We start from the raw sequence: 27,829 nt of genomic DNA on the forward strand, positions 1-27,829 counted from the left end.
AGCAGCTGTCTACCCTTAGCAGGAGGGCTCCTGATTACATACCTCTCCTGCTGCTGCTGCTGCTGGCTGTCCAGCAGCAGACTGAAGGTGGCTGCTGCTGTGCACAGGTATATAAAGGCTCAGAGCCTATTATGACACGCGCAGCCAGCGTTCCATTGCCACATTCCATCTACTGCAGGCAGGATACCTGGCTGGCTGAATGTCGCTGAGAAGCTCACAGAGACCGCCATAAGCAACAGTTTAACAGAATGCCACAGACTAATCAACCAAACTTTTTGGGTTGGGTTCTCTTTTATAGTCTGCAGGCATTAAATGAAAGAAGTCAGTGTTCCAGCAGATGGAGACATCGTTTCAGAAAAGGCATTGTAGCAAACCAAAAAAGAAATTTTAAGCGCAGCAGAGTAACCAGCGCACATACCTGTTAGCTCAGGTGAGTTTAAAAGGCTGCTGTTGATAACAAGGGCATTTGCTAAATAGATGGTGTGTGTGCAACAATATACTGAAAGGTCAATTATATTGTGCAGCTTATCTCACCACCTGTAGTTATTTAGGTGAAAGCTCCAAAATGCTTGCCTAATATGTCTGTTTATCCAAAAGGAAGTAAAAAGGGAGAGCTAGAAAGATAGCATTGCATCACATTACATGGCAATGCAATGCACAGTTGCTGAAGTTGAACCAAAATGAGCTTGTAATCTGGCTTCTGCAACTTTGAACATGAAAAATCCAATGAGGAGAAGAAAAGCAAAGCCAAAGAGTCCATTCCAAAATCCAACAAACAAGCAAAATGAACAAAAAACATTGAATTCAATTCTTTCTGATTTTAGAAACTGCATTAAAGAAGGGGTGCACCGGTCCTGGAGATACTGCAATACCAGGTCAATGCGTGGAGTGGACAGAGCAAGCTCTTTTTCCATCTCCCTGTTCTAAAAATCCATTTAATATATGGTCCCCAGATAGGGGACGTATCAGATATTAAACTGATAAGAACAGATACTACACTTGATCTTAGCCAAAAGGCCGAGAAGCGATAACCAGAATTGGTTTCAAACTACGGAGCCACCCAAGGATCCTGAAAAGTCCATTTGTGGAGATGAGCTCCTGGACTCCCGTTAAGAAGACATGTTGTCAACCTCTAGATCCCTTACATGCCTGCACTTTTCGGCTTGCTGCTGCTGCAATCCACGCGTTTTAGATCTGCATAACTCCACCTCTTTAAACACAGCACCTTCACCCCCTGCTGTTCCCACCCGCCTCAACACCGTTGGAAGGGAGGAGAACCAATTAAGGCGGGGGGTGGGGTGGAACAAGCAGCTGTCTACCCTTAGCAGGAGGGCTCCTGATTACATACCTCTCCTGCTGCTGCTGCTGCTGGCTGTCCAGCAGCAGACTGAAGGTGGCTGCTGCTGTGCACAGGTATATAAAGGCTCAGAGCCTATTATGACACGCGCAGCCAGCGTTCCATTGCCACATTCCATCTACTGCAGGCAGGATACCTGGCTGGCTGAATGTCGCTGAGAAGCTCACAGAGACCGCCATAAGCAACAGTTTAACAGAATGCCACAGACTAATCAACCAAACTTTTTGGGTTGGGTTCTCTTTTATAGTCTGCAGGCATTAAATGAAAGAAGTCAGTGTTCCAGCAGAAGGAGACAACGTTTCAGAAAAGGCATTGTAGCAAACCAAAAAAGAAATTTTAAGCGCAGCAGAGTAACCAGCGCACATACCTGTTAGCTCAGGTGAGTTTAAAAGGCTGCTGTTGATAACAAGGGCATTTGCTAAATAGATGGTGTGTGTGCAACAATATACTGAAAGGTCAATTATATTGTGCAGCTTATCTCACCACCTGTAGTTATTTAGGTGAAAGCTCCAAAATGCTTGCCTAATATGTCTGTTTATCCAAAAGGAAGTAAAAAGGGAGAGCTAGAAAGATAGCATTGCATCACATTACATGGCAATGCAATGCACAGTTGCTGAAGTTGAACCAAAATGAGCTTGTAATCTGGCTTCTGCAACTTTGAACATGAAAAATCCAATGAGGAGAAGAAAAGCAAAGCCAAAGAGTCCATCCCAAAATCCGACAAACAAGCAAAATGAACAAAAAACATTGAATTCAATTCTTTCTGATTTTAGAAACTGCATTAAAGAAGGGGTGCACCGGTCCTGGAGATACTGCAATACCAGGTCAATGCGTGGAGTGGACAGAGCAAGCTCTTTTTCCATCTCCCTGTTCTAAAAATCCATTTAATATATGGTCCCCAGATAGGGGACGTATCAGATATTAAACTGATAAGAACAGATACTACACTTGATCTTAGCCAAAAGGCCGAGAAGCGATAACCAGAATTGGTTTCAAACTACGGAGCCACCCAAGGATCCTGAAAAGTCCATTTGTGGAGATGAGCTCCTGGACTCCCGTTAAGAAGACATGTTGTCAACCTCTAGATCCCTTACATGCCTGCACTTTTCGGCTTGCTGCTGCTGCAATCCACGCGTTTTAGATCTGCATAACTCCACCTCTTTAAACACAGCACCTTCACCCCCTGCTGTTCCCACCCGCCTCAACACCGTTGGAAGGGAGGAGAACCAATTAAGGCGGGGGGTGGGGTGGAACGAGCAGCTGTCTACCCTTAGCAGGAGGGCTCCTGATTACATACCTCTCCTGCTGCTGCTGCTGCTGGCTGTCCAGCAGCAGACTGAAGGTGGCTGCTGCTGTGCACAGGTATATAAAGGCTCAGAGCCTATTATGACACGCGCAGCCAGCGTTCCATTGCCACATTCCATCTACTGCAGGCAGGATACCTGGCTGGCTGAATGTCGCTGAGAAGCTCACAGAGACCGCCATAAGCAACAGTTTAACAGAATGCCACAGACTAATCAACCAAACTTTTTGGGTTGGGTTCTCTTTTATAGTCTGCAGGCATTAAATGAAAGAAGTCAGTGTTCCAGCAGAAGGAGACAACGTTTCAGAAAAGGCATTGTAGCAAACCAAAAAAGAAATTTTAAGCGCAGCAGAGTAACCAGCGCACATACCTGTTAGCTCAGGTGAGTTTAAAAGGCTGCTGTTGATAACAAGGGCATTTGCTAAATAGATGGTGTGTGTGCAACAATATACTGAAAGGTCAATTATATTGTGCAGCTTATCTCACCACCTGTAGTTATTTAGGTGAAAGCTCCAAAATGCTTGCCTAATATGTCTGTTTATCCAAAAGGAAGTAAAAAGGGAGAGCTAGAAAGATAGCATTGCATCACATTACATGGCAATGCAATGCACAGTTGCTGAAGTTGAACCAAAATGAGCTTGTAATCTGGCTTCTGCAACTTTGAACATGAAAAATCCAATGAGGAGAAGAAAAGCAAAGCCAAAGAGTCCATCCCAAAATCCGACAAACAAGCAAAATGAACAAAAAACATTGAATTCAATTCTTTCTGATTTTAGAAACTGCATTAAAGAAGGGGTGCACCGGTCCTGGAGATACTGCAATACCAGGTCAATGCGTGGAGTGGACAGAGCAAGCTCTTTTTCCATCTCCCTGTTCTAAAAATCCATTTAATATATGGTCCCCAGATAGGGGACGTATCAGATATTAAACTGATAAGAACAGATACTACACTTGATCTTAGCCAAAAGGCCGAGAAGCGATAACCAGAATTGGTTTCAAACTACGGAGCCACCCAAGGATCCTGAAAAGTCCATTTGTGGAGATGAGCTCCTGGACTCCCGTTAAGAAGACATGTTGTCAACCTCTAGATCCCTTACATGCCTGCACTTTTCGGCTTGCTGCTGCTGCAATCCACGCATTTTAGATCTGCATAACTCCACCTCTTTAAACACAGCACCTTCACCCCCTGCTGTTCCCACCCGCCTCAACACCGTTGGAAGGGAGGAGAACCAATTAAGGCGGGGGTGGGGTGGAACGAGCAGCTGTCTACCCTTAGCAGGAGGGCTCCTGATTACATACCTCTCCTGCTGCTGCTGCTGCTGGCTGTCCAGCAGCAGACTGAAGGTGGCTGCTGCTGTGCACAGGTATATAAAGGCTCAGAGCCTATTATGACACGCGCAGCCAGCGTTCCATTGCCACATTCCATCTACTGCAGGCAGGATACCTGGCTGGCTGAATGTCGCTGAGAAGCTCACAGAGACCGCCATAAGCAACAGTTTAACAGAATGCCACAGACTAATCAACCAAACTTTTTGGGTTGGGTTCTCTTTTATAGTCTGCAGGCATTAAATGAAAGAAGTCAGTGTTCCAGCAGAAGGAGACAACGTTTCAGAAAAGGCATTGTAGCAAACCAAAAAAGAAATTTTAAGCGCAGCAGAGTAACCAGCGCACATACCTGTTAGCTCAGGTGAGTTTAAAAGGCTGCTGTTGATAACAAGGGCATTTGCTAAATAGATGGTGTGTGTGCAACAATATACTGAAAGGTCAATTATATTGTGCAGCTTATCTCACCACCTGTAGTTATTTAGGTGAAAGCTCCAAAATGCTTGCCTAATATGTCTGTTTATCCAAAAGGAAGTAAAAAGGGAGAGCTAGAAAGATAGCATTGCATCACATTACATGGCAATGCAATGCACAGTTGCTGAAGTTGAACCAAAATGAGCTTGTAATCTGGCTTCTGCAACTTTGAACATGAAAAATCCAATGAGGAGAAGAAAAGCAAAGCCAAAGAGTCCATCCCAAAATCCGACAAACAAGCAAAATGAACAAAAAACATTGAATTCAATTCTTTCTGATTTTAGAAACTGCATTAAAGAAGGGGTGCACCGGTCCTGGAGATACTGCAATACCAGGTCAATGCGTGGAGTGGACAGAGCAAGCTCTTTTTCCATCTCCCTGTTCTAAAAATCCATTTAATATATGGTCCCCAGATAGGGGACGTATCAGATATTAAACTGATAAGAACAGATACTACACTTGATCTTAGCCAAAAGGCCGAGAAGCGATAACCAGAATTGGTTTCAAACTACGGAGCCACCCAAGGATCCTGAAAAGTCCATTTGTGGAGATGAGCTCCTGGACTCCCGTTAAGAAGACATGTTGTCAACCTCTAGATCCCTTACATGCCTGCACTTTTCGGCTTGCTGCTGCTGCAATCCACGCGTTTTAGATCTGCATAACTCCACCTCTTTAAACACAGCACCTTCACCCCCTGCTGTTCCCACCCGCCTCAACACCGTTGGAAGGGAGGAGAACCAATTAAGGCGGGGGGTGGGGTGGAACGAGCAGCTGTCTACCCTTAGCAGGAGGGCTCCTGATTACATACCTCTCCTGCTGCTGCTGCTGCTGGCTGTCCAGCAGCAGACTGAAGGTGGCTGCTGCTGTGCACAGGTATATAAAGGCTCAGAGCCTATTATGACACGCGCAGCCAGCGTTCCATTGCCACATTCCATCTACTGCAGGCAGGATACCTGGCTGGCTGAATGTCGCTGAGAAGCTCACAGAGACCGCCATAAGCAACAGTTTAACAGAATGCCACAGACTAATCAACCAAACTTTTTGGGTTGGGTTCTCTTTTATAGTCTGCAGGCATTAAATGAAAGAAGTCAGTGTTCCAGCAGAAGGAGACAACGTTTCAGAAAAGGCATTGTAGCAAACCAAAAAAGAAATTTTAAGCGCAGCAGAGTAACCAGCGCACATACCTGTTAGCTCAGGTGAGTTTAAAAGGCTGCTGTTGATAACAAGGGCATTTGCTAAATAGATGGTGTGTGTGCAACAATATACTGAAAGGTCAATTATATTGTGCAGCTTATCTCACCACCTGTAGTTATTTAGGTGAAAGCTCCAAAATGCTTGCCTAATATGTCTGTTTATCCAAAAGGAAGTAAAAAGGGAGAGCTAGAAAGATAGCATTGCATCACATTACATGGCAATGCAATGCACAGTTGCTGAAGTTGAACCAAAATGAGCTTGTAATCTGGCTTCTGCAACTTTGAACATGAAAAATCCAATGAGGAGAAGAAAAGCAAAGCCAAAGAGTCCATCCCAAAATCCGACAAACAAGCAAAATGAACAAAAAACATTGAATTCAATTCTTTCTGATTTTAGAAACTGCATTAAAGAAGGGGTGCACCGGTCCTGGAGATACTGCAATACCAGGTCAATGCGTGGAGTGGACAGAGCAAGCTCTTTTTCCATCTCCCTGTTCTAAAAATCCATTTAATATATGGTCCCCAGATAGGGGACGTATCAGATATTAAACTGATAAGAACAGATACTACACTTGATCTTAGCCAAAAGGCCGAGAAGCGATAACCAGAATTGGTTTCAAACTACGGAGCCACCCAAGGATCCTGAAAAGTCCATTTGTGGAGATGAGCTCCTGGACTCCCGTTAAGAAGACATGTTGTCAACCTCTAGATCCCTTACATGCCTGCACTTTTCGGCTTGCTGCTGCTGCAATCCACGCGTTTTAGATCTGCATAACTCCACCTCTTTAAACACAGCACCTTCACCCCCTGCTGTTCCCACCCGCCTCAACACCGTTGGAAGGGAGGAGAACCAATTAAGGCGGGGGGTGGGGTGGAACGAGCAGCTGTCTACCCTTAGCAGGAGGGCTCCTGATTACATACCTCTCCTGCTGCTGCTGCTGCTGGCTGTCCAGCAGCAGACTGAAGGTGGCTGCTGCTGTGCACAGGTATATAAAGGCTCAGAGCCTATTATGACACGCGCAGCCAGCGTTCCATTGCCACATTCCATCTACTGCAGGCAGGATACCTGGCTGGCTGAATGTCGCTGAGAAGCTCACAGAGACCGCCATAAGCAACAGTTTAACAGAATGCCACAGACTAATCAACCAAACTTTTTGGGTTGGGTTCTCTTTTATAGTCTGCAGGCATTAAATGAAAGAAGTCAGTGTTCCAGCAGAAGGAGACAACGTTTCAGAAAAGGCATTGTAGCAAACCAAAAAAGAAATTTTAAGCGCAGCAGAGTAACCAGCGCACATACCTGTTAGCTCAGGTGAGTTTAAAAGGCTGCTGTTGATAACAAGGGCATTTGCTAAATAGATGGTGTGTGTGCAACAATATACTGAAAGGTCAATTATATTGTGCAGCTTATCTCACCACCTGTAGTTATTTAGGTGAAAGCTCCAAAATGCTTGCCTAATATGTCTGTTTATCCAAAAGGAAGTAAAAAGGGAGAGCTAGAAAGATAGCATTGCATCACATTACATGGCAATGCAATGCACAGTTGCTGAAGTTGAACCAAAATGAGCTTGTAATCTGGCTTCTGCAACTTTGAACATGAAAAATCCAATGAGGAGAAGAAAAGCAAAGCCAAAGAGTCCATCCCAAAATCCGACAAACAAGCAAAATGAACAAAAAACATTGAATTCAATTCTTTCTGATTTTAGAAACTGCATTAAAGAAGGGGTGCACCGGTCCTGGAGATACTGCAATACCAGGTCAATGCGTGGAGTGGACAGAGCAAGCTCTTTTTCCATCTCCCTGTTCTAAAAATCCATTTAATATATGGTCCCCAGATAGGGGACGTATCAGATATTAAACTGATAAGAACAGATACTACACTTGATCTTAGCCAAAAGGCCGAGAAGCGATAACCAGAATTGGTTTCAAACTACGGAGCCACCCAAGGATCCTGAAAAGTCCATTTGTGGAGATGAGCTCCTGGACTCCCGTTAAGAAGACATGTTGTCAACCTCTAGATCCCTTACATGCCTGCACTTTTCGGCTTGCTGCTGCTGCAATCCACGCGTTTTAGATCTGCATAACTCCACCTCTTTAAACACAGCACCTTCACCCCCTGCTGTTCCCACCCGCCTCAACACCGTTGGAAGGGAGGAGAACCAATTAAGGCGGGGGGTGGGGTGGAACGAGCAGCTGTCTACCCTTAGCAGGAGGGCTCCTGATTACATACCTCTCCTGCTGCTGCTGCTGCTGGCTGTCCAGCAGCAGACTGAAGGTGGCTGCTGCTGTGCACAGGTATATAAAGGCTCAGAGCCTATTATGACACGCGCAGCCAGCGTTCCATTGCCACATTCCATCTACTGCAGGCAGGATACCTGGCTGGCTGAATGTCGCTGAGAAGCTCACAGAGACCGCCATAAGCAACAGTTTAACAGAATGCCACAGACTAATCAACCAAACTTTTTGGGTTGGGTTCTCTTTTATAGTCTGCAGGCATTAAATGAAAGAAGTCAGTGTTCCAGCAGAAGGAGACAACGTTTCAGAAAAGGCATTGTAGCAAACCAAAAAAGAAATTTTAAGCGCAGCAGAGTAACCAGCGCACATACCTGTTAGCTCAGGTGAGTTTAAAAGGCTGCTGTTGATAACAAGGGCATTTGCTAAATAGATGGTGTGTGTGCAACAATATACTGAAAGGTCAATTATATTGTGCAGCTTATCTCACCACCTGTAGTTATTTAGGTGAAAGCTCCAAAATGCTTGCCTAATATGTCTGTTTATCCAAAAGGAAGTAAAAAGGGAGAGCTAGAAAGATAGCATTGCATCACATTACATGGCAATGCAATGCACTGTTGCTGAAGTTGAACCAAAATGAGCTTGTAATCTGGCTTCTGCAACTTTGAACATGAAAAATCCAATGAGGAGAAGAAAAGCAAAGCCAAAGAGTCCATCCCAAAATCCGACAAACAAGCAAAATGAACAAAAAACATTGAATTCAATTCTTTCTGATTTTAGAAACTGCATTAAAGAAGGGGTGCACCGGTCCTGGAGATACTGCAATACCAGGTCAATGCGTGGAGTGGACAGAGCAAGCTCTTTTTCCATCTCCCTGTTCTAAAAATCCATTTAATATATGGTCCCCAGATAGGGGACGTATCAGATATTAAACTGATAAGAACAGATACTACACTTGATCTTAGCCAAAAGGCCGAGAAGCGATAACCAGAATTGGTTTCAAACTACGGAGCCACCCAAGGATCCTGAAAAGTCCATTTGTGGAGATGAGCTCCTGGACTCCCGTTAAGAAGACATGTTGTCAACCTCTAGATCCCTTACATGCCTGCACTTTTCGGCTTGCTGCTGCTGCAATCCACGCGTTTTAGATCTGCATAACTCCACCTCTTTAAACACAGCACCTTCACCCCCTGCTGTTCCCACCCGCCTCAACACCGTTGGAAGGGAGGAGAACCAATTAAGGCGGGGGGTGGGGTGGAACGAGCAGCTGTCTACCCTTAGCAGGAGGGCTCCTGATTACATACCTCTCCTGCTGCTGCTGCTGCTGGCTGTCCAGCAGCAGACTGAAGGTGGCTGCTGCTGTGCACAGGTATATAAAGGCTCAGAGCCTATTATGACACGCGCAGCCAGCGTTCCATTGCCACATTCCATCTACTGCAGGCAGGATACCTGGCTGGCTGAATGTCGCTGAGAAGCTCACAGAGACCGCCATAAGCAACAGTTTAACAGAATGCCACAGACTAATCAACCAAACTTTTTGGGTTGGGTTCTCTTTTATAGTCTGCAGGCATTAAATGAAAGAAGTCAGTGTTCCAGCAGATGGAGACATCGTTTCAGAAAAGGCATTGTAGCAAACCAAAAAAGAAATTTTAAGCGCAGCAGAGTAACCAGCGCACATACCTGTTAGCTCAGGTGAGTTTAAAAGGCTGCTGTTGATAACAAGGGCATTTGCTAAATAGATGGTGTGTGTGCAACAATATACTGAAAGGTCAATTATATTGTGCAGCTTATCTCACCACCTGTAGTTATTTAGGTGAAAGCTCCAAAATGCTTGCCTAATATGTCTGTTTATCCAAAAGGAAGTAAAAAGGGAGAGCTAGAAAGATAGCATTGCATCACATTACATGGCAATGCAATGCACAGTTGCTGAAGTTGAACCAAAATGAGCTTGTAATCTGGCTTCTGCAACTTTGAACATGAAAAATCCAATGAGGAGAAGAAAAGCAAAGCCAAAGAGTCCATTCCAAAATCCAACAAACAAGCAAAATGAACAAAAAACATTGAATTCAATTCTTTCTGATTTTAGAAACTGCATTAAAGAAGGGGTGCACCGGTCCTGGAGATACTGCAATACCAGGTCAATGCGTGGAGTGGACAGAGCAAGCTCTTTTTCCATCTCCCTGTTCTAAAAATCCATTTAATATATGGTCCCCAGATAGGGGACGTATCAGATATTAAACTGATAAGAACAGATACTACACTTGATCTTAGCCAAAAGGCCGAGAAGCGATAACCAGAATTGGTTTCAAACTACGGAGCCACCCAAGGATCCTGAAAAGTCCATTTGTGGAGATGAGCTCCTGGACTCCCGTTAAGAAGACATGTTGTCAACCTCTAGATCCCTTACATGCCTGCACTTTTCGGCTTGCTGCTGCTGCAATCCACGCGTTTTAGATCTGCATAACTCCACCTCTTTAAACACAGCACCTTCACCCCCTGCTGTTCCCACCCGCCTCAACACCGTTGGAAGGGAGGAGAACCAATTAAGGCGGGGGGTGGGGTGGAACAAGCAGCTGTCTACCCTTAGCAGGAGGGCTCCTGATTACATACCTCTCCTGCTGCTGCTGCTGCTGGCTGTCCAGCAGCAGACTGAAGGTGGCTGCTGCTGTGCACAGGTATATAAAGGCTCAGAGCCTATTATGACACGCGCAGCCAGCGTTCCATTGCCACATTCCATCTACTGCAGGCAGGATACCTGGCTGGCTGAATGTCGCTGAGAAGCTCACAGAGACCGCCATAAGCAACAGTTTAACAGAATGCCACAGACTAATCAACCAAACTTTTTGGGTTGGGTTCTCTTTTATAGTCTGCAGGCATTAAATGAAAGAAGTCAGTGTTCCAGCAGAAGGAGACAACGTTTCAGAAAAGGCATTGTAGCAAACCAAAAAAGAAATTTTAAGCGCAGCAGAGTAACCAGCGCACATACCTGTTAGCTCAGGTGAGTTTAAAAGGCTGCTGTTGATAACAAGGGCATTTGCTAAATAGATGGTGTGTGTGCAACAATATACTGAAAGGTCAATTATATTGTGCAGCTTATCTCACCACCTGTAGTTATTTAGGTGAAAGCTCCAAAATGCTTGCCTAATATGTCTGTTTATCCAAAAGGAAGTAAAAAGGGAGAGCTAGAAAGATAGCATTGCATCACATTACATGGCAATGCAATGCACAGTTGCTGAAGTTGAACCAAAATGAGCTTGTAATCTGGCTTCTGCAACTTTGAACATGAAAAATCCAATGAGGAGAAGAAAAGCAAAGCCAAAGAGTCCATCCCAAAATCCGACAAACAAGCAAAATGAACAAAAAACATTGAATTCAATTCTTTCTGATTTTAGAAACTGCATTAAAGAAGGGGTGCACCGGTCCTGGAGATACTGCAATACCAGGTCAATGCGTGGAGTGGACAGAGCAAGCTCTTTTTCCATCTCCCTGTTCTAAAAATCCATTTAATATATGGTCCCCAGATAGGGGACGTATCAGATATTAAACTGATAAGAACAGATACTACACTTGATCTTAGCCAAAAGGCCGAGAAGCGATAACCAGAATTGGTTTCAAACTACGGAGCCACCCAAGGATCCTGAAAAGTCCATTTGTGGAGATGAGCTCCTGGACTCCCGTTAAGAAGACATGTTGTCAACCTCTAGATCCCTTACATGCCTGCACTTTTCGGCTTGCTGCTGCTGCAATCCACGCGTTTTAGATCTGCATAACTCCACCTCTTTAAACACAGCACCTTCACCCCCTGCTGTTCCCACCCGCCTCAACACCGTTGGAAGGGAGGAGAACCAATTAAGGCGGGGGGTGGGGTGGAACGAGCAGCTGTCTACCCTTAGCAGGAGGGCTCCTGATTACATACCTCTCCTGCTGCTGCTGCTGCTGGCTGTCCAGCAGCAGACTGAAGGTGGCTGCTGCTGTGCACAGGTATATAAAGGCTCAGAGCCTATTATGACACGCGCAGCCAGCGTTCCATTGCCACATTCCATCTACTGCAGGCAGGATACCTGGCTGGCTGAATGTCGCTGAGAAGCTCACAGAGACCGCCATAAGCAACAGTTTAACAGAATGCCACAGACTAATCAACCAAACTTTTTGGGTTGGGTTCTCTTTTATAGTCTGCAGGCATTAAATGAAAGAAGTCAGTGTTCCAGCAGAAGGAGACAACGTTTCAGAAAAGGCATTGTAGCAAACCAAAAAAGAAATTTTAAGTGCAGCAGAGTAACCAGCGCACATACCTGTTAGCTCAGGTGAGTTTAAAAGGCTGCTGTTGATAACAAGGGCATTTGCTAAATAGATGGTGTGTGTGCAACAATATACTGAAAGGTCAATTATATTGTGCAGCTTATCTCACCACCTGTAGTTATTTAGGTGAAAGCTCCAAAATGCTTGCCTAATATGTCTGTTTATCCAAAAGGAAGTAAAAAGGGAGAGCTAGAAAGATAGCATTGCATCACATTACATGGCAATGCAATGCACAGTTGCTGAAGTTGAACCAAAATGAGCTTGTAATCTGGCTTCTGCAACTTTGAACATGAAAAATCCAATGAGGAGAAGAAAAGCAAAGCCAAAGAGTCCATCCCAAAATCCGACAAACAAACAAAATGAACAAAAAACATTGAATTCAATTCTTTCTGATTTTAGAAACTGCATTAAAGAAGGGGTGCACCGGTCCTGGAGATACTGCAATACCAGGTCAATGCGTGGAGTGGACAGAGCAAGCTCTTTTTCCATCTCCCTGTTCTAAAAATCCATTTAATATATGGTCCCCAGATAGGGGACGTATCAGATATTAAACTGATAAGAACAGATACTACACTTGATCTTAGCCAAAAGGCCGAGAAGCGATAACCAGAATTGGTTTCAAACTACGGAGCCACCCAAGGATCCTGAAAAGTCCATTTGTGGAGATGAGCTCCTGGACTCCCGTTAAGAAGACATGTTGTCAACCTCTAGATCCCTTACATGCCTGCACTTTTCGGCTTGCTGCTGCTGCAATCCACGCATTTTAGATCTGCATAACTCCACCTCTTTAAACACAGCACCTTCACCCCCTGCTGTTCCCACCCGCCTCAACACCGTTGGAAGGGAGGAGAACCAATTAAGGCGGGGGGTGGGGTGGAACGAGCAGCTGTCTACCCTTAGCAGGAGGGCTCCTGATTACATACCTCTCCTGCTGCTGCTGCTGCTGGCTGTCCAGCAGCAGACTGAAGGTGGCTGCTGCTGTGCACAGGTATATAAAGGCTCAGAGCCTATTATGACACGCGCAGCCAGCGTTCCATTGCCACATTCCATCTACTGCAGGCAGGATACCTGGCTGGCTGAATGTCGCTGAGAAGCTCACAGAGACCGCCATAAGCAACAGTTTAACAGAATGCCACAGACTAATCAACCAAACTTTTTGGGTTGGGTTCTCTTTTATAGTCTGCAGGCATTAAATGAAAGAAGTCAGTGTTCCAGCAGAAGGAGACAACGTTTCAGAAAAGGCATTGTAGCAAACCAAAAAAGAAATTTTAAGCGCAGCAGAGTAACCAGCGCACATACCTGTTAGCTCAGGTGAGTTTAAAAGGCTGCTGTTGATAACAAGGGCATTTGCTAAATAGATGGTGTGTGTGCAACAATATACTGAAAGGTCAATTATATTGTGCAGCTTATCTCACCACCTGTAGTTATTTAGGTGAAAGCTCCAAAATGCTTGCCTAATATGTCTGTTTATCCAAAAGGAAGTAAAAAGGGAGAGCTAGAAAGATAGCATTGCATCACATTACATGGCAATGCAATGCACAGTTGCTGAAGTTGAACCAAAATGAGCTTGTAATCTGGCTTCTGCAACTTTGAACATGAAAAATCCAATGAGGAGAAGAAAAGCAAAGCCAAAGAGTCCATCCCAAAATCCGACAAACAAGCAAAATGAACAAAAAACATTGAATTCAATTCTTTCTGATTTTAGAAACTGCATTAAAGAAGGGGTGCACCGGTCCTGGAGATACTGCAATACCAGGTCAATGCGTGGAGTGGACAGAGCAAGCTCTTTTTCCATCTCCCTGTTCTAAAAATCCATTTAATATATGGTCCCCAGATAGGGGACGTATCAGATATTAAACTGATAAGAACAGATACTACACTTGATCTTAGCCAAAAGGCCGAGAAGCGATAACCAGAATTGGTTTCAAACTACGGAGCCACCCAAGGATCCTGAAAAGTCCATTTGTGGAGATGAGCTCCTGGACTCCCGTTAAGAAGACATGTTGTCAACCTCTAGATCCCTTACATGCCTGCACTTTTCGGCTTGCTGCTGCTGCAATCCACGCGTTTTAGATCTGCATAACTCCACCTCTTTAAACACAGCACCTTCACCCCCTGCTGTTCCCACCCGCCTCAACACCGTTGGAAGGGAGGAGAACCAATTAAGGCGGGGGGTGGGGTGGAACGAGCAGCTGTCTACCCTTAGCAGGAGGGCTCCTGATTACATACCTCTCCTGCTGCTGCTGCTGCTGGCTGTCCAGCAGCAGACTGAAGGTGGCTGCTGCTGTGCACAGGTATATAAAGGCTCAGAGCCTATTATGACACGCGCAGCCAGCGTTCCATTGCCACATTCCATCTACTGCAGGCAGGATACCTGGCTGGCTGAATGTCGCTGAGAAGCTCACAGAGACCGCCATAAGCAACAGTTTAACAGAATGCCACAGACTAATCAACCAAACTTTTTGGGTTGGGTTCTCTTTTATAGTCTGCAGGCATTAAATGAAAGAAGTCAGTGTTCCAGCAGAAGGAGACAACGTTTCAGAAAAGGCATTGTAGCAAACCAAAAAAGAAATTTTAAGCGCAGCAGAGTAACCAGCGCACATACCTGTTAGCTCAGGTGAGTTTAAAAGGCTGCTGTTGATAACAAGGGCATTTGCTAAATAGATGGTGTGTGTGCAACAATATACTGAAAGGTCAATTATATTGTGCAGCTTATCTCACCACCTGTAGTTATTTAGGTGAAAGCTCCAAAATGCTTGCCTAATATGTCTGTTTATCCAAAAGGAAGTAAAAAGGGAGAGCTAGAAAGATAGCATTGCATCACATTACATGGCAATGCAATGCACAGTTGCTGAAGTTGAACCAAAATGAGCTTGTAATCTGGCTTCTGCAACTTTGAACATGAAAAATCCAATGAGGAGAAGAAAAGCAAAGCCAAAGAGTCCATCCCAAAATCCGACAAACAAGCAAAATGAACAAAAAACATTGAATTCAATTCTTTCTGATTTTAGAAACTGCATTAAAGAAGGGGTGCACCGGTCCTGGAGATACTGCAATACCAGGTCAATGCGTGGAGTGGACAGAGCAAGCTCTTTTTCCATCTCCCTGTTCTAAAAATCCATTTAATATATGGTCCCCAGATAGGGGACGTATCAGATATTAAACTGATAAGAACAGATACTACACTTGATCTTAGCCAAAAGGCCGAGAAGCGATAACCAGAATTGGTTTCAAACTACGGAGCCACCCAAGGATCCTGAAAAGTCCATTTGTGGAGATGAGCTCCTGGACTCCCGTTAAGAAGACATGTTGTCAACCTCTAGATCCCTTACATGCCTGCACTTTTCGGCTTGCTGCTGCTGCAATCCACGCGTTTTAGATCTGCATAACTCCACCTCTTTAAACACAGCACCTTCACCCCCTGCTGTTCCCACCCGCCTCAACACCGTTGGAAGGGAGGAGAACCAATTAAGGCGGGGGGTGGGGTGGAACGAGCAGCTGTCTACCCTTAGCAGGAGGGCTCCTGATTACATACCTCTCCTGCTGCTGCTGCTGCTGGCTGTCCAGCAGCAGACTGAAGGTGGCTGCTGCTGTGCACAGGTATATAAAGGCTCAGAGCCTATTATGACACGCGCAGCCAGCGTTCCATTGCCACATTCCATCTACTGCAGGCAGGATACCTGGCTGGCTGAATGTCGCTGAGAAGCTCACAGAGACCGCCATAAGCAACAGTTTAACAGAATGCCACAGACTAATCAACCAAACTTTTTGGGTTGGGTTCTCTTTTATAGTCTGCAGGCATTAAATGAAAGAAGTCAGTGTTCCAGCAGAAGGAGACAACGTTTCAGAAAAGGCATTGTAGCAAACCAAAAAAGAAATTTTAAGCGCAGCAGAGTAACCAGCGCACATACCTGTTAGCTCAGGTGAGTTTAAAAGGCTGCTGTTGATAACAAGGGCATTTGCTAAATAGATGGTGTGTGTGCAACAATATACTGAAAGGTCAATTATATTGTGCAGCTTATCTCACCACCTGTAGTTATTTAGGTGAAAGCTCCAAAATGCTTGCCTAATATGTCTGTTTATCCAAAAGGAAGTAAAAAGGGAGAGCTAGAAAGATAGCATTGCATCACATTACATGGCAATGCAATGCACAGTTGCTGAAGTTGAACCAAAATGAGCTTGTAATCTGGCTTCTGCAACTTTGAACATGAAAAATCCAATGAGGAGAAGAAAAGCAAAGCCAAAGAGTCCATCCCAAAATCCGACAAACAAGCAAAATGAACAAAAAACATTGAATTCAATTCTTTCTGATTTTAGAAACTGCATTAAAGAAGGGGTGCACCGGTCCTGGAGATACTGCAATACCAGGTCAATGCGTGGAGTGGACAGAGCAAGCTCTTTTTCCATCTCCCTGTTCTAAAAATCCATTTAATATATGGTCCCCAGATAGGGGACGTATCAGATATTAAACTGATAAGAACAGATACTACACTTGATCTTAGCCAAAAGGCCGAGAAGCGATAACCAGAATTGGTTTCAAACTACGGAGCCACCCAAGGATCCTGAAAAGTCCATTTGTGGAGATGAGCTCCTGGACTCCCGTTAAGAAGACATGTTGTCAACCTCTAGATCCCTTACATGCCTGCACTTTTCGGCTTGCTGCTGCTGCAATCCACGCGTTTTAGATCTGCATAACTCCACCTCTTTAAACACAGCACCTTCACCCCCTGCTGTTCCCACCCGCCTCAACACCGTTGGAAGGGAGGAGAACCAATTAAGGCGGGGGGTGGGGTGGAACGAGCAGCTGTCTACCCTTAGCAGGAGGGCTCCTGATTACATACCTCTCCTGCTGCTGCTGCTGCTGGCTGTCCAGCAGCAGACTGAAGGTGGCTGCTGCTGTGCACAGGTATATAAAGGCTCAGAGCCTATTATGACACGCGCAGCCAGCGTTCCATTGCCACATTCCATCTACTGCAGGCAGGATACCTGGCTGGCTGAATGTCGCTGAGAAGCTCACAGAGACCGCCATAAGCAACAGTTTAACAGAATGCCACAGACTAATCAACCAAACTTTTTGGGTTGGGTTCTCTTTTATAGTCTGCAGGCATTAAATGAAAGAAGTCAGTGTTCCAGCAGAAGGAGACAACGTTTCAGAAAAGGCATTGTAGCAAACCAAAAAAGAAATTTTAAGCGCAGCAGAGTAACCAGCGCACATACCTGTTAGCTCAGGTGAGTTTAAAAGGCTGCTGTTGATAACAAGGGCATTTGCTAAATAGATGGTGTGTGTGCAACAATATACTGAAAGGTCAATTATATTGTGCAGCTTATCTCACCACCTGTAGTTATTTAGGTGAAAGCTCCAAAATGCTTGCCTAATATGTCTGTTTATCCAAAAGGAAGTAAAAAGGGAGAGCTAGAAAGATAGCATTGCATCACATTACATGGCAATGCAATGCACAGTTGCTGAAGTTGAACCAAAATGAGCTGGTAATCTGGCTTCTGCAACTTTGAACATGAAAAATCCAATGAGGAGAAGAAAAGCAAAGCCAAAGAGTCCATCCCAAAATCCGACAAACAAGCAAAATGAACAAAAAACATTGAATTCAATTCTTTCTGATTTTAGAAACTGCATTAAAGAAGGGGTGCACCGGTCCTGGAGATACTGCAATACCAGGTCAATGCGTGGAGTGGACAGAGCAAGCTCTTTTTCCATCTCCCTGTTCTAAAAATCCATTTAATATATGGTCCCCAGATAGGGGACGTATCAGATATTAAACTGATAAGAACAGATACTACACTTGATCTTAGCCAAAAGGCCGAGAAGCGATAACCAGAATTGGTTTCAAACTACGGAGCCACCCAAGGATCCTGAAAAGTCCATTTGTGGAGATGAGCTCCTGGACTCCCGTTAAGAAGACATGTTGTCAACCTCTAGATCCCTTACATGCCTGCACTTTTCGGCTTGCTGCTGCTGCAATCCACGCGTTTTAGATCTGCATAACTCCACCTCTTTAAACACAGCACCTTCACCCCCTGCTGTTCCCACCCGCCTCAACACCGTTGGAAGGGAGGAGAACCAATTAAGGCGGGGGGTGGGGTGGAACGAGCAGCTGTCTACCCTTAGCAGGAGGGCTCCTGATTACATACCTCTCCTGCTGCTGCTGCTGCTGGCTGTCCAGCAGCAGACTGAAGGTGGCTGCTGCTGTGCACAGGTATATAAAGGCTCAGAGCCTATTATGACACGCGCAGCCAGCGTTCCATTGCCACATTCCATCTACTGCAGGCAGGATACCTGGCTGGCTGAATGTCGCTGAGAAGCTCACAGAGACCGCCATAAGCAACAGTTTAACAGAATGCCACAGACTAATCAACCAAACTTTTTGGGTTGGGTTCTCTTTTATAGTCTGCAGGCATTAAATGAAAGAAGTCAGTGTTCCAGCAGAAGGAGACAACGTTTCAGAAAAGGCATTGTAGCAAACCAAAAAAGAAATTTTAAGCGCAGCAGAGTAACCAGCGCACATACCTGTTAGCTCAGGTGAGTTTAAAAGGCTGCTGTTGATAACAAGGGCATTTGCTAAATAGATGGTGTGTGTGCAACAATATACTGAAAGGTCAATTATATTGTGCAGCTTATCTCACCACCTGTAGTTATTTAGGTGAAAGCTCCAAAATGCTTGCCTAATATGTCTGTTTATCCAAAAGGAAGTAAAAAGGGAGAGCTAGAAAGATAGCATTGCATCACATTACATGGCAATGCAATGCACAGTTGCTGAAGTTGAACCAAAATGAGCTTGTAATCTGGCTTCTGCAACTTTGAACATGAAAAATCCAATGAGGAGAAGAAAAGCAAAGCCAAAGAGTCCATCCCAAAATCCGACAAACAAGCAAAATGAACAAAAAACATTGAATTCAATTCTTTCTGATTTTAGAAACTGCATTAAAGAAGGGGTGCACCGGTCCTGGAGATACTGCAATACCAGGTCAATGCGTGGAGTGGACAGAGCAAGCTCTTTTTCCATCTCCCTGTTCTAAAAATCCATTTAATATATGGTCCCCAGATAGGGGACGTATCAGATATTAAACTGATAAGAACAGATACTACACTTGATCTTAGCCAAAAGGCCGAGAAGCGATAACCAGAATTGGTTTCAAACTACGGAGCCACCCAAGGATCCTGAAAAGTCCATTTGTGGAGATGAGCTCCTGGACTCCCGTTAAGAAGACATGTTGTCAACCTCTAGATCCCTTACATGCCTGCACTTTTCGGCTTGCTGCTGCTGCAATCCACGCGTTTTAGATCTGCATAACTCCACCTCTTTAAACACAGCACCTTCACCCCCTGCTGTTCCCACCCGCCTCAACACCGTTGGAAGGGAGGAGAACCAATTAAGGCGGGGGGTGGGGTGGAACGAGCAGCTGTCTACCCTTAGCAGGAGGGCTCCTGATTACATACCTCTCCTGCTGCTGCTGCTGCTGGCTGTCCAGCAGCAGACTGAAGGTGGCTGCTGCTGTGCACAGGTATATAAAGGCTCAGAGCCTATTATGACACGCGCAGCCAGCGTTCCATTGCCACATTCCATCTACTGCAGGCAGGATACCTGGCTGGCTGAATGTCGCTGAGAAGCTCACAGAGACCGCCATAAGCAACAGTTTAACAGAATGCCACAGACTAATCAACCAAACTTTTTGGGTTGGGTTCTCTTTTATAGTCTGCAGGCATTAAATGAAAGAAGTCAGTGTTCCAGCAGAAGGAGACAACGTTTCAGAAAAGGCATTGTAGCAAACCAAAAAAGAAATTTTAAGCGCAGCAGAGTAACCAGCGCACATACCTGTTAGCTCAGGTGAGTTTAAAAGGCTGCTGTTGATAACAAGGGCATTTGCTAAATAGATGGTGTGTGTGCAACAATATACTGAAAGGTCAATTATATTGTGCAGCTTATCTCACCACCTGTAGTTATTTAGGTGAAAGCTCCAAAATGCTTGCCTAATATGTCTGTTTATCCAAAAGGAAGTAAAAAGGGAGAGCTAGAAAGATAGCATTGCATCACATTACATGGCAATGCAATGCACAGTTGCTGAAGTTGAACCAAAATGAGCTTGTAATCTGGCTTCTGCAACTTTGAACATGAAAAATCCAATGAGGAGAAGAAAAGCAAAGCCAAAGAGTCCATCCCAAAATCCGACAAACAAGCAAAATGAACAAAAAACATTGAATTCAATTCTTTCTGATTTTAGAAACTGCATTAAAGAAGGGGTGCACCGGTCCTGGAGATACTGCAATACCAGGTCAATGCGTGGAGTGGACAGAGCAAGCTCTTTTTCCATCTCCCTGTTCTAAAAATCCATTTAATATATGGTCCCCAGATAGGGGACGTATCAGATATTAAACTGATAAGAACAGATACTACACTTGATCTTAGCCAAAAGGCCGAGAAGCGATAACCAGAATTGGTTTCAAACTACGGAGCCACCCAAGGATCCTGAAAAGTCCATTTGTGGAGATGAGCTCCTGGACTCCCGTTAAGAAGACATGTTGTCAACCTCTAGATCCCTTACATGCCTGCACTTTTCGGCTTGCTGCTGCTGCAATCCACGCGTTTTAGATCTGCATAACTCCACCTCTTTAAACACAGCACCTTCACCCCCTGCTGTTCCCACCCGCCTCAACACCGTTGGAAGGGAGGAGAACCAATTAAGGCGGGGGGTGGGGTGGAACGAGCAGCTGTCTACCCTTAGCAGGAGGGCTCCTGATTACATACCTCTCCTGCTGCTGCTGCTGCTGGCTGTCCAGCAGCAGACTGAAGGTGGCTGCTGCTGTGCACAGGTATATAAAGGCTCAGAGCCTATTATGACACGCGCAGCCAGCGTTCCATTGCCACATTCCATCTACTGCAGGCGGGATACCTGGCTGGCTGAATGTCGCTGAGAAGCTCACAGAGACCGCCATAAGCAACAGTTTAACAGAATGCCACAGACTAATCAACCAAACTTTTTGGGTTGGGTTCTCTTTTATAGTCTGCAGGCATTAAATGAAAGAAGTCAGTGTTCCAGCAGAAGGAGACAACGTTTCAGAAAAGGCATTGTAGCAAACCAAAAAAGAAATTTTAAGCGCAGCAGAGTAACCAGCGCACATACCTGTTAGCTCAGGTGAGTTTAAAAGGCTGCTGTTGATAACAAGGGCATTTGCTAAATAGATGGTGTGTGTGCAACAATATACTGAAAGGTCAATTATATTGTGCAGCTTATCTCACCACCTGTAGTTATTTAGGTGAAAGCTCCAAAATGCTTGCCTAATATGTCTGTTTATCCAAAAGGAAGTAAAAAGGGAGAGCTAGAAAGATAGCATTGCATCACATTACATGGCAATGCAATGCACAGTTGCTGAAGTTGAACCAAAATGAGCTTGTAATCTGGCTTCTGCAACTTTGAACATGAAAAATCCAATGAGGAGAAGAAAAGCAAAGCCAAAGAGTCCATCCCAAAATCCGACAAACAAGCAAAATGAACAAAAAACATTGAATTCAATTCTTTCTGATTTTAGAAACTGCATTAAAGAAGGGGTGCACCGGTCCTGGAGATACTGCAATACCAGGTCAATGCGTGGAGTGGACAGAGCAAGCTCTTTTTCCATCTCCCTGTTCTAAAAATCCATTTAATATATGGTCCCCAGATAGGGGACGTATCAGATATTAAACTGATAAGAACAGATACTACACTTGATCTTAGCCAAAAGGCCGAGAAGCGATAACCAGAATTGGTTTCAAACTACGGAGCCACCCAAGGATCCTGAAAAGTCCATTTGTGGAGATGAGCTCCTGGACTCCCGTTAAGAAGACATGTTGTCAACCTCTAGATCCCTTACATGCCTGCACTTTTCGGCTTGCTGCTGCTGCAATCCACGCGTTTTAGATCTGCATAACTCCACCTCTTTAAACACAGCACCTTCACCCCCTGCTGTTCCCACCCGCCTCAACACCGTTGGAAGGGAGGAGAACCAATTAAGGCGGGGGGTGGGGTGGAACGAGCAGCTGTCTACCCTTAGCAGGAGGGCTCCTGATTACATACCTCTCCTGCTGCTGCTGCTGCTGGCTGTCCAGCAGCAGACTGAAGGTGGCTGCTGCTGTGCACAGGTATATAAAGGCTCAGAGCCTATTATGACACGCGCAGCCAGCGTTCCATTGCCACATTCCATCTACTGCAGGCAGGATACCTGGCTGGCTGAATGTCGCTGAGAAGCTCACAGAGACCGCCATAAGCAACAGTTTAACAGAATGCCACAGACTAATCAACCAAACTTTTTGGGTTGGGTTCTCTTTTATAGTCTGCAGGCATTAAATGAAAGAAGTCAGTGTTCCAGCAGAAGGAGACAACGTTTCAGAAAAGGCATTGTAGCAAACCAAAAAAGAAATTTTAAGCGCAGCAGAGTAACCAGCGCACATACCTGTTAGCTCAGGTGAGTTTAAAAGGCTGCTGTTGATAACAAGGGCATTTGCTAAATAGATGGTGTGTGTGCAACAATATACTGAAAGGTCAATTATATTGTGCAGCTTATCTCACCACCTGTAGTTATTTAGGTGAAAGCTCCAAAATGCTTGCCTAATATGTCTGTTTATCCAAAAGGAAGTAAAAATGGAGAGCTAGAAAGATAGCATTGCATCACATTACATGGCAATGCAATGCACAGTTGCTGAAGTTGAACCAAAATGAGCTTGTAATCTGGCTTCTGCAACTTTGAACATGAAAAATCCAATGAGGAGAAGAAAAGCAAAGCCAAAGAGTCCATCCCAAAATCCGACAAACAAGCAAAATGAACAAAAAACATTGAATTCAATTCTTTCTGATTTTAGAAACTGCATTAAAGAAGGGGTGCACCGGTCCTGGAGATACTGCAATACCAGGTCAATGCGTGGAGTGGACAGAGCAAGCTCTTTTTCCATCTCCCTGTTCTAAAAATCCATTTAATATATGGTCCCCAGATAGGGGACGTATCAGATATTAAACTGATAAGAACAGATTTTTTTTTTTTTTTTTTTTCCACTCAGATTACAAGTCCCATATTTACCATTTCATGCTTTGCAATGATTTCCAAATGGTATTAGGTTGTTATCCATCATTGTGGGTCATATATCCATTTTTCCAATCTTATTTTATATATATACGTTTATATTATCACAATACAGTTATTCCATATTCTTTACATCACAACATTACAATCTTTACCATTACGATTTAAGGCAACATTCCTCTCTTCAGGCCATATGCTGCCAAGGCATTCAAAAGCCTTCCATCCAGAAACCGACCATCCCAAGCTTCTTCTACCTCTTTAGCCAACGACTGAGGTATTCTGTAAGTTGAAAAAAAACGATGCATATCGCTATAAATGTTATTCCACACTTTGCGCCTTAGACTAGCCTGACTCCCCCCTTCACAACTCTCTAGCATTTTCAACACTTCTTGTCTCTCCTCCATCTCCCTCATATTTTTTTCTGAAACATCCTTTGCTTTACTAGAGTCCTTCCCAGATGACAAAACTCCTTCAATTTCTTCTCTGGCTTCACATGCGACATCCTCTCTTTCTTCTTCACTAGTTTCTTCACCCTCCTCCTCCTCTTCCATATTACTTACAGCACCTTCCTTTTCATCCTGACTGGAGGACTCACTTTCCTCCTGATCTTCTGACTCCCTATCCACCTTCACTTCTTCTTCCAAGCTAGTATTTTCAATCTCAACGTCTGTGATATCACTCTCAGTATCTTCTTCCATATGATCACCTTCTTTTCTTATATCTCTTATTTGTTCCTCCTTCTTTTGAGATATGTTCTCTTCCGTTTCATCATGGGGGGCAGCTTCAGACTCTTCTTCTTTTCCATCTTCCTTGTCAACTGACTTCTCCTCCCTTTTATTGACAGGACAGCAATCATATAAATGACCACTGCCACCACATAGATTACATTTCTTACTTTTTTCACAATTCTCTGCCTTATGTCCCACTTCTTCACACTTGGCACACCACTGTAATGTACAGGAATCCTTTTCATGGCCATACTGTTTACAACGCCTACAAAACTTCGGCATACCTGTAAAGAACATATCTCCATTAACTGTCCCGATTTTGAATCTACTTGGTGGGAGTACCACAACACCATCCGAACTTTCCTTGAACTTGACCAGGAACCTCCACCTCGTGGTCCAAAAACCATATCGGTTAAACATTTTGCCAGCAGAACTCACTTTCTCACAGTACCGGGATAAAAAGGTCATGATCTCTTCTTCCAATATGAAAGGACTATACATCCTTATTACTATTAGCCTTTCCTTCCTAGGAAAATGCGACACAAAAAAAACACCTTCAAGTATCGACTCTTCCTTCACTAGATCCATTCTCTTCCAAAAGTCAGAAAAGATATCTTCTGAAAAAAAAATAACATCATATATCCCTCTCTTCGGGAACTCCAACATAGACAAAACTTGTTCCATTTGAACTTCCAATAGTCCAAACAAAATTTTCTCTACCAAAAAAAACAAGCCAGACTTCTTCTTCTCTGGATCCAAAAAAATAAACCGCACTGCATTCTTCAGTCTTGCAAAAACTGGGACCTCTTCACAGGTCAGCATATTTGGGCTTCTCCCGTCCATATCTTCACACCAAACGTGGCAAAAATCCTCCTCGCCTACTTAAAAAAAGCAGGCAGGCTGATCGCCCCTCGTTGCCCAGGGACTAATCCGACTCCCCAAAAGCAGCAAGGGGGTGAAGCCGCACTGCTACATGCAGCGATCCCCCGAGGCCAAGGAGCCGGGTACCCAAGGCACCTCTCAGCCAAGACCAAGGCAGCAACCGGTAGATCACTGCACTTGATCTTAGCCAAAAGGCCGAGAAGCGATAACCAGAATTGGTTTCAAACTACGGAGCCACCCAAGGATCCTGAAAAGTCCATTTGTGGAGATGAGCTCCTGGACTCCCGTTAAGAAGACATGTTGTCAACCTCTAGATCCCTTACATGCCTGCACTTTTCGGCTTGCTGCTGCTGCAATCCACGCGTTTTAGATCTGCATAACTCCACCTCTTTAAACACAGCACCTTCACCCCCTGCTGTTCCCACCCGCCTCAACACCGTTGGAAGGGAGGAGAACCAATTAAGGCGGGGGGTGGGGTGGAACGAGCAGCTGTCTACCCTTAGCAGGAGGGCTCCTGATTACATACCTCTCCTGCTGCTGCTGCTGCTGGCTGTCCAGCAGCAGACTGAAGGTGGCTGCTGCTGTGCACAGGTATATAAAGGCTCAGAGCCTATTATGACACGCGCAGCCAGCGTTCCATTGCCACATTCCATCTACTGCAGGCAGGATACCTGGCTGGCTGAATGTCGCTGAGAAGCTCACAGAGACCGCCATAAGCAACAGTTTAACAGAATGCCACAGACTAATCAACCAAACTTTTTGGGTTGGGTTCTCTTTTATAGTCTGCAGGCATTAAATGAAAGAAGTCAGTGTTCCAGCAGAAGGAGACAACGTTTCAGAAAAGGCATTGTAGCAAACCAAAAAAGAAATTTTAAGCGCAGCAGAGTAACCAGCGCACATACCTGTTAGCTCAGGTGAGTTTAAAAGGCTGCTGTTGATAACAAGGGCATTTGCTAAATAGATGGTGTGTGTGCAACAATATACTGAAAGGTCAATTATATTGTGCAGCTTATCTCACCACCTGTAGTTATTTAGGTGAAAGCTCCAAAATGCTTGCCTAATATGTCTGTTTATCCAAAAGGAAGTAAAAAGGGAGAGCTAGAAAGATAGCATTGCATCACATTACATGGCAATGCAATGCACAGTTGCTGAAGTTGAACCAAAATGAGCTTGTAATCTGGCTTCTGCAACTTTGAACATGAAAAATCCAATGAGGAGAAGAAAAGCAAAGCCAAAGAGTCCATCCCAAAATCCGACAAACAAGCAAAATGAACAAAAAACATTGAATTCAATTCTTTCTGATTTTAGAAACTGCATTAAAGAAGGGGTGCACCGGTCCTGGAGATACTGCAATACCAGGTCAATGCGTGGAGTGGACAGAGCAAGCTCTTTTTCCATCTCCCTGTTCTAAAAATCCATTTAATATATGGTCCCCAGATAGGGGACGTATCAGAAATTAAACTGATAAGAACAGATTTTTTTTTTTTTTTTTTTTTTTTCTCCTCAGACGAGGAAATTCCACAGTCTATGGAAACCAGACAAAGGAAAATTCCATCAAAACAGCTGCGTCAAATCCAATACGCAATTTGCTGTCCCCATCATCATCGGAAATATTTATTTCATATTTCAAAACAACAATAACAAAAATCAAGAGGTACTAACAATATATCTCCACTTTTTAACTTTCCATATTCCCTCCGCATCCACTTCCCCTCTCCTCTTTTTGTCCCATAGGAAACACACATACATCTTCCCCAAAATCACCTTCACACTATCCTTTACAGCAATTTCCTTCCTTTTAAACACATACACATTCCTCACATCCCATAACACTTCCTTTATACATGCAAGCATCAACCACAAGACTCTTTCCTTCGTCCCATCACATATTCCCAAACCAAACATAAACAACTCAAAAGACAACAAATTCACACCACACAATTCTTTACACAAAGGCCCCATTCTCCCAATCACATCTCTAGCATACTGGCAATTCCAAAAAACATGCAACACACTTTCCCTTCCACCACAGCCATTTCTTGGACACATTTCACTCCTCACCAAACCTCTATTCCTCTGAAACTCTCTCACAGGTAATACTCCATGTAAAGACTGCCACACAACTTCACTCTGTTTGTTGGTCATACCACTCATCCGCACTTTCTTCCAAACCTTCTGCACATCACCACCCCTAACCATATTTATTCCACATTCTACCTCTCTACATTCAATCATCCTATACACAGCCTTCTTATTCTCCAGCAATCTCACATCTGCATCACACAGTTCATACCTCACCAAAAACTTATAAACCCACACATACCATACAGGCACCTCAAAAGCAATCGGACATCGCAAATCCCTTTCTTGCCACTTTAAACGAAACAAATACGCTCCAAATAAATACCTACACATAGATGAAAACTTTCCATCCGCCCTAATCACTTTCAAAACAAACACAACGATATTCACACCAAAAAACACGTCCAAATTCGGAAAACCCAAACCACCTTTTTCCACTCTTTTAACCAAAATTTCTCTCCTAGCTCTCTCCATTTTCGAGTTCCACAAAAAAACAAATAAAATTCTATTCAAGCTTCTCATACACATATATCCTGGTGGAAATACTACCGCAATATATAAAAATATTGGCAACGCCACACTCTTAACAATTAAAATCTTCCCAAAAAAGGATAAACTCCTCAATTTCCAAAAATTCAACTTCTGCTCAACTTTTCCTTTCGCATCATCCCAACTTTCTTTCCCATCCAAACTCTCTGAAAACTTCACACCCAAAACTTTAATAGGTCCATTCACTACATTCACACCTACATCCCTACTTAAACTTCCGCCTCCAAAACCCTTACACTCACTCTTTTCCCAATTCACTTTAAACGCAGATGCACCACAAAAAATAGACACTAACAACTTCACCCGCCTCACCGAACATTCAGAATCACATAATACACACACGTC

General features: G+C 44.3%; 19 non-coding genes across 19 annotated transcripts; all 19 read right to left on the reverse strand.

Moving 5' to 3' along the window:
• Nucleotides 1-838: 838 nt before the first annotated feature.
• LOC141224878 (U2 spliceosomal RNA) lies at nucleotides 839-1,029 on the reverse strand. Its single transcript, XR_012292209.1, has one exon. It is a non-coding gene; the product is annotated as a U2 spliceosomal RNA (small nuclear RNA).
• Nucleotides 1,030-2,144: 1,115 nt separating this feature from the next.
• Nucleotides 2,145-2,335, reverse strand: LOC141224889 (U2 spliceosomal RNA). The gene has a single exon (XR_012292220.1). It is a non-coding gene; the product is annotated as a U2 spliceosomal RNA (small nuclear RNA).
• Nucleotides 2,336-3,450: 1,115 nt separating this feature from the next.
• Nucleotides 3,451-3,641, reverse strand: LOC141224900 (U2 spliceosomal RNA). The gene has a single exon (XR_012292231.1). It is a non-coding gene; the product is annotated as a U2 spliceosomal RNA (small nuclear RNA).
• Nucleotides 3,642-4,755: 1,114 nt separating this feature from the next.
• Nucleotides 4,756-4,946, reverse strand: LOC141224912 (U2 spliceosomal RNA). The gene has a single exon (XR_012292244.1). It is a non-coding gene; the product is annotated as a U2 spliceosomal RNA (small nuclear RNA).
• A 1,115-nt stretch (nucleotides 4,947-6,061) lies between these two features.
• LOC141224924 (U2 spliceosomal RNA) lies at nucleotides 6,062-6,252 on the reverse strand. The gene has a single exon (XR_012292255.1). It is a non-coding gene; the product is annotated as a U2 spliceosomal RNA (small nuclear RNA).
• Nucleotides 6,253-7,367: 1,115 nt separating this feature from the next.
• On the reverse strand, nucleotides 7,368-7,558 carry LOC141224935 (U2 spliceosomal RNA). Its single transcript, XR_012292266.1, has one exon. It is a non-coding gene; the product is annotated as a U2 spliceosomal RNA (small nuclear RNA).
• A 1,115-nt stretch (nucleotides 7,559-8,673) lies between these two features.
• On the reverse strand, nucleotides 8,674-8,864 carry LOC141224946 (U2 spliceosomal RNA). The gene has a single exon (XR_012292277.1). It is a non-coding gene; the product is annotated as a U2 spliceosomal RNA (small nuclear RNA).
• Nucleotides 8,865-9,979: 1,115 nt separating this feature from the next.
• Nucleotides 9,980-10,170, reverse strand: LOC141224959 (U2 spliceosomal RNA). Its single transcript, XR_012292289.1, has one exon. It is a non-coding gene; the product is annotated as a U2 spliceosomal RNA (small nuclear RNA).
• Nucleotides 10,171-11,285: 1,115 nt separating this feature from the next.
• LOC141224971 (U2 spliceosomal RNA) lies at nucleotides 11,286-11,476 on the reverse strand. Its single transcript, XR_012292300.1, has one exon. It is a non-coding gene; the product is annotated as a U2 spliceosomal RNA (small nuclear RNA).
• A 1,115-nt stretch (nucleotides 11,477-12,591) lies between these two features.
• On the reverse strand, nucleotides 12,592-12,782 carry LOC141224982 (U2 spliceosomal RNA). Its single transcript, XR_012292311.1, has one exon. It is a non-coding gene; the product is annotated as a U2 spliceosomal RNA (small nuclear RNA).
• Nucleotides 12,783-13,897: 1,115 nt separating this feature from the next.
• Nucleotides 13,898-14,088, reverse strand: LOC141224993 (U2 spliceosomal RNA). Its single transcript, XR_012292322.1, has one exon. It is a non-coding gene; the product is annotated as a U2 spliceosomal RNA (small nuclear RNA).
• A 1,115-nt stretch (nucleotides 14,089-15,203) lies between these two features.
• On the reverse strand, nucleotides 15,204-15,394 carry LOC141225004 (U2 spliceosomal RNA). Its single transcript, XR_012292333.1, has one exon. It is a non-coding gene; the product is annotated as a U2 spliceosomal RNA (small nuclear RNA).
• Nucleotides 15,395-16,509: 1,115 nt separating this feature from the next.
• Nucleotides 16,510-16,700, reverse strand: LOC141225017 (U2 spliceosomal RNA). Its single transcript, XR_012292344.1, has one exon. It is a non-coding gene; the product is annotated as a U2 spliceosomal RNA (small nuclear RNA).
• A 1,115-nt stretch (nucleotides 16,701-17,815) lies between these two features.
• Nucleotides 17,816-18,006, reverse strand: LOC141225030 (U2 spliceosomal RNA). Its single transcript, XR_012292356.1, has one exon. It is a non-coding gene; the product is annotated as a U2 spliceosomal RNA (small nuclear RNA).
• Nucleotides 18,007-19,121: 1,115 nt separating this feature from the next.
• Nucleotides 19,122-19,312, reverse strand: LOC141225041 (U2 spliceosomal RNA). Its single transcript, XR_012292367.1, has one exon. It is a non-coding gene; the product is annotated as a U2 spliceosomal RNA (small nuclear RNA).
• Nucleotides 19,313-20,427: 1,115 nt separating this feature from the next.
• On the reverse strand, nucleotides 20,428-20,618 carry LOC141225052 (U2 spliceosomal RNA). The gene has a single exon (XR_012292378.1). It is a non-coding gene; the product is annotated as a U2 spliceosomal RNA (small nuclear RNA).
• A 1,115-nt stretch (nucleotides 20,619-21,733) lies between these two features.
• LOC141225064 (U2 spliceosomal RNA) lies at nucleotides 21,734-21,924 on the reverse strand. The gene has a single exon (XR_012292389.1). It is a non-coding gene; the product is annotated as a U2 spliceosomal RNA (small nuclear RNA).
• A 1,115-nt stretch (nucleotides 21,925-23,039) lies between these two features.
• LOC141224506 (U2 spliceosomal RNA) lies at nucleotides 23,040-23,222 on the reverse strand. Its single transcript, XR_012291909.1, has one exon. It is a non-coding gene; the product is annotated as a U2 spliceosomal RNA (small nuclear RNA).
• A 2,953-nt stretch (nucleotides 23,223-26,175) lies between these two features.
• LOC141224508 (U2 spliceosomal RNA) lies at nucleotides 26,176-26,370 on the reverse strand. The gene has a single exon (XR_012291910.1). It is a non-coding gene; the product is annotated as a U2 spliceosomal RNA (small nuclear RNA).
• Between the last annotated feature and the right edge of the window lie 1,459 nt (nucleotides 26,371-27,829).

The sequence above is a fragment of the Phyllobates terribilis genome, unplaced genomic scaffold (genome assembly GCF_046119375.1).
Source record: "Phyllobates terribilis strain yellow unplaced genomic scaffold, ASM4611937v1 Scaffold_393__1_contigs__length_1774422, whole genome shotgun sequence".
Classification (NCBI taxonomy): Eukaryota; Metazoa; Chordata; class Amphibia; order Anura; family Dendrobatidae; genus Phyllobates; species Phyllobates terribilis.